Consider the following 8,919-nt stretch of genomic DNA (forward strand, 5'->3'; position numbering starts at 1 on the left):
GCGCCGCCAGACTGGTTGAGCAGGGTGAACTCGAGGCCGAGCGGTCCTCATTCATTACAGCAGAGCCAATCTTGACAATGCATTTCCTGTTTTATTCATGTTTTGCGTCTCAATATTTAAAAAGGACCTGTATTTAACATTCGTCACGTTAATGTAGCAGCAAACAACCATTTGGTGTGTGAAGATCGGAGTGTGGGGTAATGTCTACCGAGCAGAGTGGGAAGTCATTCAGTCCGATGTTTGTCGTCTGCTTAGCTGATATGTTTATAATGTTAGCATCACATTGACTAAACATGACAAAACGCATCCAAACACACAGACTTCAGACTATGTTGAGGGAGGCTGTGACTGCTGGGATCAAGGCTTTTGCCAAAGGGTTCCCTTCTCCGATGGAGGACTTAAAATGTCTTAAGTATAAATAAATAAATGCATGAATAAATATAGGAATAAATAAATAAATGCTTGAATAAATGAATAAATACAGGAATAAATAAAAATAAGTTATACCTAAACAGGACATCATTAAATAAATCTATTTCTACATTTCTTCATTTATTTATATCTCTATTTATGTGTCCAAACGTATTTTTCTTCATTTATTTATGCGTTATATTTATGTGTCCTTTTATGCAAATGAGCTGGGTCAGTCCGAACCTCTTTCTGATATTTGTATTTATTTATTCTTGAATTTATTTATAAATGTATTTAAGCATTTATTTATTCATTCCTGTATTTATCCATGCATGTATTTATTTATACTTAAGACATTTTAAGGCCTTAATATTCTGCACATGAGTGCCCTGAAGCTGCAGCCGGCGGGCAGCGGGGCGAGCTGGTGAGTGAGCGAGTGGGTGTTTGATGTCCTGTTCTTTTGAGTTTGACAATGCTTGCAATAGTCTTATTGTTTAGCTCTGCTGCACGTTGGGTGTGGGGAGACCAATTATCCTGCCGGTGAAACAGTGGTAGGTGAGACGGAAATAGCAGTGATCTTATATTTATACGTTTCTCATCACACTTTAAATACTTGGACCGACTGACTCCACACTGCAATGATGAAACAATGCAGTTTCTCCATCTCCAAGTCTTCTGTATATCGTGTATCAACTGCATACCTTTTGTCTGAGACATGCAGCTTTACCCTGGTCTTCTAGCATGGCGTCATGAATGTGTCAGTTACACACTCTTGCACTTTCCCCCCCCTATTAATATACACTTGCCACTTTGATAAAACACTACTTTTAGCGCACTGCTCTTGGTTTGTTTTGTTTAAAGTTATGTGCCTTTCACCAAGTCAAATTCCTTGTTCCTTAGTTCTGATTCTGATGTAGCCAATTTATCTAAGTTTCTCCTTTTGAAACAAGCCAACAGGAAACATGTCAAAGTCCGTCAGAGAGTGTTCTCAGCCAACTGCTGAAGCTCTAATGAGCTCCTAGCTCGGGCAGATGTTATCTGACAGTTGTTAGCGTAGCCGCCACCGGACAGAAATGAGAAACCTGCTTTTGTCTACCTGCCAGAAATCAAGGCCCCATTGTTCAAAGACACAAAGAATTCTGAGTGTAAAATCCTTCACCGTTATCACTGCAAACTGTGTGTGCCGTGCCGGAACAAAAGACAGCCGTAGCAGCTGTAACTGATGGGGGCGGGGCTTAGCATATGGCCAATTAGCTGAGAAAGTGTCCACATACGTGAGTTTTTGAAGAAGATTCACTTTTATAATCTCCCGCATATTGATTAGCACTTGACGTCTCCTTTGTTTTTTTATGACCACACTTGAAGAACAATGTGCCTCAGGCCTCAAGTATGTGTATGTGTGTGTTTGTGTGTGTGTGTATGTGTAAGCATGAGGGTGGAGGGGTTTCAGAGAGGTGTGTGGGCGCAACTGAAGCATTTTGACTGCTTTAGAAGAACAAGGTCTGTAGAGCTAACATGACAAGTCTCTCACTCTGCTCTTCATTGTTTCGCTGCCCGTCACTTTCTCTTCCTCTGTCATCATTATGTAGTAAATTGGCCTGCCGCACAACAGCCAGATAGTCTTTTATTGTGAAGTAGGTCATCGCACACCGTGGCACAATCCCTCACTCAGGATCCAGCATGCGTATTTCAAGCATTTGTCCATTTCTTCATTAGAGACGTCGACTCTCGTGTTCTGCCATCGTGATGCAAATTGGTAAAGTGTAACAGATGATTGCCTGTTTCATCGCTACGGGAGGTGAAGCAAATAGGCTTATTTTCTATCCCGTACATATGTGCCCGATTCATTTACATCGGAGAAGATGTTTTTATAATTTCCAACATGAAACAGACATAACATCACAGATAGCATCACTGATAGCATGCTGTTTTTGAACCAATTCAGGGTCATTACTTAGTCTTATATCATTCATTACAGAAGTAGATTATTTGGAAGAACATTAAATGTCCCTGTTTATAAGAGCACTCGGTTTAATTAAATCAGACACAGCATGATACAGAAACGAGAAAACAGGCTCAAGTTGCGTCCATCAATTTTCCCTCTTTTATTCTTGGCACTTGCAAAGCAAATATCAAAAGAATAAAGAGCCAATTGGAACTTGAGTTTTGGAGTCTGACGATGTCAGGTTTGTCATTTCTTTTGGGCTTTCACCAAAGCACAGGCCGCCTGTTCCGTCTTAGACGGATATGCTATGAGAGCCGGAACTGTGAATCTGAACTATTATTTAAAGAAGCACCCATGAGGGCTATTGTTTGACGTCACAGCTATTGTAGTGGGTGTGATTAGCTAGAAATAGGTTTGGAATCAGAACTAAGATTAGCATCTCCAAGGAAAGATGATTGATGTGATCTTGAAAGGCCTCCAGCACTGCATGGAGAATATTGAACAATTGCGCTTAGCGGTGCAATATTATCATTTCCTCGATGGATTGAAATTACTGCACAGTGACAGAAGTGACTACATGGACATCAAGCTTATACATTCACTCTTATAAACCACTACTGTCCAGCCGGTTATTATCTCTGGTGGGTCGGAAATTATAATGATTATAATAAATAAATACAAATAAAGAAGGTAAGCAGCAAAAGCCACAATGGTAAAGCAGACACACAGTGCCACTGACTGAAAGCTCACGAACAGAAAAGCTACAAAATGAGCAAAAACATTTCACTACAACGACACACTGCACTTAAAAAAAAAAGATACAATAAATTCAGTATTATAATATGTCTTGCTTCTTGCAAAAAGCAACCTGCTTCTTTGAATTATCTTCAATGATTTGACTTTACCGTGAAGAAAAACTCATTCAAAGACACTGTCACTCCACACCGTCTGCCCCCCCCCCCCCTCCCGTCTTATGCATCAACGAGGTGTTTATTTGCAGAAAGAAATTTCAAAGTTTGCGGCAAACTAACAATTTAAGAGTAAATTGCTGGGTTTCTAAACAGTGCATGTTTGAAGCGTTCCACACGGCAGTATTCGACAGACCGCAGCAGTCTGAGAAAAGACATCAGAGCCTCGGGCTGGTTTTGTGAGGAATATGTATTGTTTGAGTAACACTGACTGTGCAGCGTAGACAGTGGTCTCTTTGTGTACAGCTTTTCTCCAGAGACGATTATTCCACTGGATATCTCCCTAAAGACCTTCAGTCTTCAGTGCTCAACAGACGTCAGAGTTTTTTTTACAAAACACATAAGACAATGATTGCGAACATAGCTTAAAGTACACGCTCAGATGCACAAACAGGCTGCTCATCTACAGAACATACGGAGAGACTACATGATGAATATATGCAGTGGCTCAGGGTCGTTCTGTGAAAGATGTTGCTCAGGTGCTTGAAATGATTCGCCTTCATCTTGGATTCCAGAAGATATTTGTTATTATGTTATAGCCGATTGAACTAAACCGTATTTAATACAAGTGCAATGACTGTTGGTGGTAGGCGGAACAAGTTTACGGATCTCCGCGGCCTCAACAGAAAACAGATCATTTTCTTTATGCCACTTGTAAAAGACATTTATAACTGTGAAATTCAGTCAATAAATTATATTGCCCTCTGTGGCCTTTTCTCCCTCTGCGGAACACATCACAAAATGTCACCATGAAACGTCGTCAGAATATTCCCGGAACTCCGCAATAAACGAGAATGAACGAGAACGTAACCCGCTCTGTAAACACCTCACGTCTTTCTCACTGGAAGAATAGTGTGTTACTGCATCAAATGTGATGCCGATTTTTCACGGAGGGCCGATGTCCGTTTTTTTTCCTGTCCATGCAAAGTCCTGACTCCGCCTCGACACTGCCAAGCTGTGTTTATGAGGCGCGGAGGGCGCCATCGACTGGCTTCATGAGGTGTGAAGTCACCGAGGTCAACTTATACTGTAAACGGCTCAAGACGAAAATGCTGAATCAGCTCGGGGTATATGTGATGCCATCACTGCTGTCCTCGTAGGCCGATGAGAAAAAGTTGTCGTCTCCGGAGGAATGAAAAAAAGAAAATCTTTTGATTTACATGTGACGATGTCGTTATATACAGAACATATATGTCATGTTCATTTAATGTTTCTGTAATACTGTTTATTCTGTCCACATGACATATATTGCTACTGTCCACTCTGGAGAGGGATTCTCCTCTGTTGCTCTCCTGAAGGTTTTTTTTCTATTTCTTGGGAGTTTTTCCTGATCCGATGTGAGGTCAAAGGTCAGTGATCTCGTATGTGTACGGATTGTAAAGCCCTCTAAGAGAAATTTGTAATTTGTGATATTAGACTATATATAAAATAAACTGAATTGAATATACTGTAGGGCTGAGCTCTGTTTTTTAAGAACAAGCAAGACTGAGATGCTTTAAATATTCAGAGTCTATTTTTCAAGCAGAGCAGAATCTTGTGTGAGACAGGATTCACTGTGCAGAAGGTTTAATACACCGACAGTCCACATGCTGAAGTGTTCTTCCATGTCTCTGTCAGAAACTATATTCCGCACATGAGAAAAAATGAAGCAATGTCCAGGTCCGCTTTAACTTGCGCTACTGTTCCATGTCTGACCAAAGAAAAAGAAACAATGAAATGGACTTTGCAGGTAAGACACAACAAACACTCAGATGAATCATTCAGCTGGATATTCAAAACTAGAATTCTTTTTTTGGTAATGGGTCAAGTTTATTCTTCACATTCTCCTTATTTGCCAGAAACATGCAATAATATGATTATAACTAGTTTTAGCTGTTAGTCAAACTACATTCCTTTGAGTGGTTCAATAAATCAGAGTTTCCTCGGATGCTTCTCTTTCCTCCGTTTCTGTCCTCTCAGTTTTCTATACTCACGTGCAGCACACATCCAAACTGCCAAGTGTGAGGAAAATTGCATGACAGGTGCTTTATGCAAACAATTTGTGTTGAAAGGTGTAACTGGACCTCTATTCATTGGAAGGCGCCGTTTCAAAATAAGGGGCACGCGTTTAGAAATATGCAACAGGCATCAAGGAAATAGGAAATGAATTACGCTGACACTTTTTGAAGACGGTTATTTACAAAAGTATCTGGCCATCTGAAGTCATGAAAAGAACAGGTGACTCAGTTTGAAACATTTTTGAATCTGGAATTATAATTTCGACACCTCTAATATAGTATATTGTGTCTGTATATAACATACATGCTTATGAATTTTAACAATAAATGTGTCAGCTCATCCTGTCATACAAGATGGCCGAACAATAAAAGGCTACATTTCAGCTGAAGTTTGCTTCATAATTATGGAGCCAATATTGTATTCACTACATGTCAACAAGACTAGGTCAACTCATTAAATTTGACCACATTAGTGAACATACGAACAAAATATGATGTAAATGAGAACATAAAGAAACAACAGCTTCTCACCAGGCTCACTATTGTCATTTTATCCGTACTGAATTAAACAGCTGGCCGCTTTTACTTCTGTAATGAGAAAATAAAGCTGGCGCCTTTTTTCTATAAAGGCATCTGTCCCATTATTAGCGACAGAGGGCAGTTTGAAAATCTATAGACACCACACATCTTAAGTACCGTATAATGCAAAATGCTAAATGAGCTAAGGGGAAGGTATGACGGGGGAAATAAACGTTTACGTTTGAGCGTGCAGCACCCGGGGCATGAATAAAATGAAAGAAAACTGTCTAAATAGTCTCATGGCATTATATGTATTCATAAAGGTCATCCATTTCTGAGATAACTTTCAAAATAAATTATTCCGTGCAATTTACATTAAAACCTGAATAATTTCTATACTGGAGATTTAAAGGGTAGCTTATGGGGATAGTGACCCGGCAAAATAAAAACCAAATCTCCCAGAGTCTTTACAGACATGTGAATGTCACCACACAGATTAAAGAACACCACGATGTACACCGAGGTTGTATTAAGACCTCGAGTCAGCCTGGCAGCCACAATCTTGGATCGGAACCCCTTTGGGCTGTCAGATGAGGTACGTCTCATTCTCCGAAGCAGCGGATAACCTGGCCCGACCTCCCCGGAACATCAGGTGTGTAGAACATTTTGTTAGAGATCCTCCTGGGAACTGAGTCGGGAGCTCTGGAGCTAATAGGTACAGATATCCATTTTCTTCCCTGCCTGCGCCCTCTTCCTCATTCCCTCTGCACTGCAAAAAATGTCCATCTCCAGATGAACTTGCACACGCAGAGTGACAGCTGCTGGCCGCTTGCCGTGGATTCCGCAATGCACCTGGGCTGATGCCATTCCTAAATGTGCCAGGACGGCGTTCCAAATAATGATATTCAATCTTCTTGTTTAAAGCTGTCAACTTTGGTCTCCCCCCTCTGGCCGTGAGAGTAATTACACCAACACCGCTTGTGACGTAGTCGTGCAGGTGAGCTCGCGGAGTGTTTGTCTCCTCTGTGGATTGCTATTTTTTTAATTTTTTTTACCTTCCTCTGAACACCCACTTTATTTTTTTAAATTTTTTTATGTGGAGCATCCACACACAAACTTTTCTTCGACCCTTTTAAGGATTTTCCGCCATAACTTCCTCCAGGTGCTGCGGCCTCACTTTGGTTTCCCTGCATCCTTGAACAGTACCAGTCGCCACGGGACCCCTGACCCCCCCAACAGACGTTCACTCATATGTTGAAGTCCTGCACTCTAGTTTGAAAGGAGACCTGCTAATATGCTAATTTCCAGGTCTTGTATTTTGGGATTTTACCAGAACATGGCCTATGCTTCAATGCTCAGAACATACTGCCTGCACTCAAAAAAATGATTCAAGCCCTTCTTAGAGGTGACACATTTAAATATTGTTTGATACATTTAAATAAATCAATTACAAAAATAGATATTTATATTTAATGGGTGTAACACAAAATGTATGAATACTTTCATTTATTAGATTTATTTAGGTTAGATGGTGTGCATATCAACTCAAAATAAATGTGTTTCATTGAGGACTACTCTTTGCACATGCGCCAGCTGAAAATCAATTGTTTACATGAGGTGAAGACACTTTCAGGGCTGTAAGGTGGTGTAGTGGCTAGCACTGTCACCTCACAGCCAGAGGGCTGTGGGTTCAATTCCCAGTCAGGGTGTTCCTTCTGTGTGGAGTTTGCAGATTTTGTTTGTTCGTTAGTTAGTTTATATTTTGAGTTGGACAAACACAAATTAATTTAATTTAATGAATATCGTTATTTTATTTTAGATGTATTTGATACAAATTAGTTGGACTAACTTAATTACATTTTATTGCACTGATGTGCTAAATTTGAGTTGGAGTGGCATATAATTATTGGATGGAAAACCTGCCAACAATTTAATTGAGTTCATCCAATGAGTCATTTCTTTGAGTGTGCCTGGATACGTACCTGTATTCACCTTCTGCCTGAACGGCATCCAAAAGTATGTAGGAAGTAAACACAGATTGTGTTGCACTGTGTTGATTGTTTAATGTTTTATCCAATGTTGTGCACCACACGCCATCACAAATTCCGTGTATGTGAAAAATCAATAAACGGTTCTGATTCAGATTTTTAGATGTTTGCTATATTGCCTGCCTGATTCCATGTGAATGCAGTATTAGTTCCAAATGACCATATTTTGCATCAATTATTTATTTTATTATTATGAGTTAATGTGTCGTCAATACACAAAACAGTATGCACTGCTATGTTCTAATACTAGCAGCATCAACCATTTTCAAATCACATCGGAGACCCAAGTTCTTCTGTTCGGCCGTTTAATCCCTCTCGTTCTGAAATGCATGAATAGGCAAACTCTTTCTGAACCTCTGTGTACGAAGCCTTCCTTTACAGAGGATTTGTGGTTTTAGTTTGGTGAGCCCATTAAAGGGTTGGAATGCAATTTATTCAAATACTGTACACATTTTGGGGACTTAACTTGGTTATTTACATCTCATGTCCCCATTTATTTCATATCTATAAATTACATTACACATAAAGGTTCCAAGAAATTGCATGTCATTTAAAATACATGATCAACTCTAGAACATAATTTAAATTAGCTCCACTGTAACCAACTACAGCAGTGACATGCTAGAATGCTAAAGGATCTAAATGCGGGTCCCCCTCAGGGCAGTCTGGTCCATACATGCTGGACATGCATGTGCAAGGCCTGTAGAGTGCGGCCATGAAACTGTTACATGGGCACGTGACCTTAGGGGTGGCAGATTTTTACAGGGCAGATAAACTCGAGACTATCATTTTTATTCTTGACCCAACATCATTTTGATGTTAGTGCATTGCCTGTAATTGTGTTTGAAATGTTTCTTATAAATATCCATTAGACAATTACAAATCACCCACTTATATATTAACATTTGGTTTAATATTTCAGCTCATAACTTGATTCAGTGACTTGTTCGTATGGATATTTTTTGCAGCGTGCTTCACCTCCACCAGAAGAAGACAGATGAGAACGGGCTTCTGGGATATGACAGACGGCT

The sequence above is a fragment of the Pseudoliparis swirei genome, chromosome 10 (assembly GCF_029220125.1).
Source record: "Pseudoliparis swirei isolate HS2019 ecotype Mariana Trench chromosome 10, NWPU_hadal_v1, whole genome shotgun sequence".
NCBI classification, from domain to species: Eukaryota; Metazoa; Chordata; class Actinopteri; order Perciformes; family Liparidae; genus Pseudoliparis; species Pseudoliparis swirei.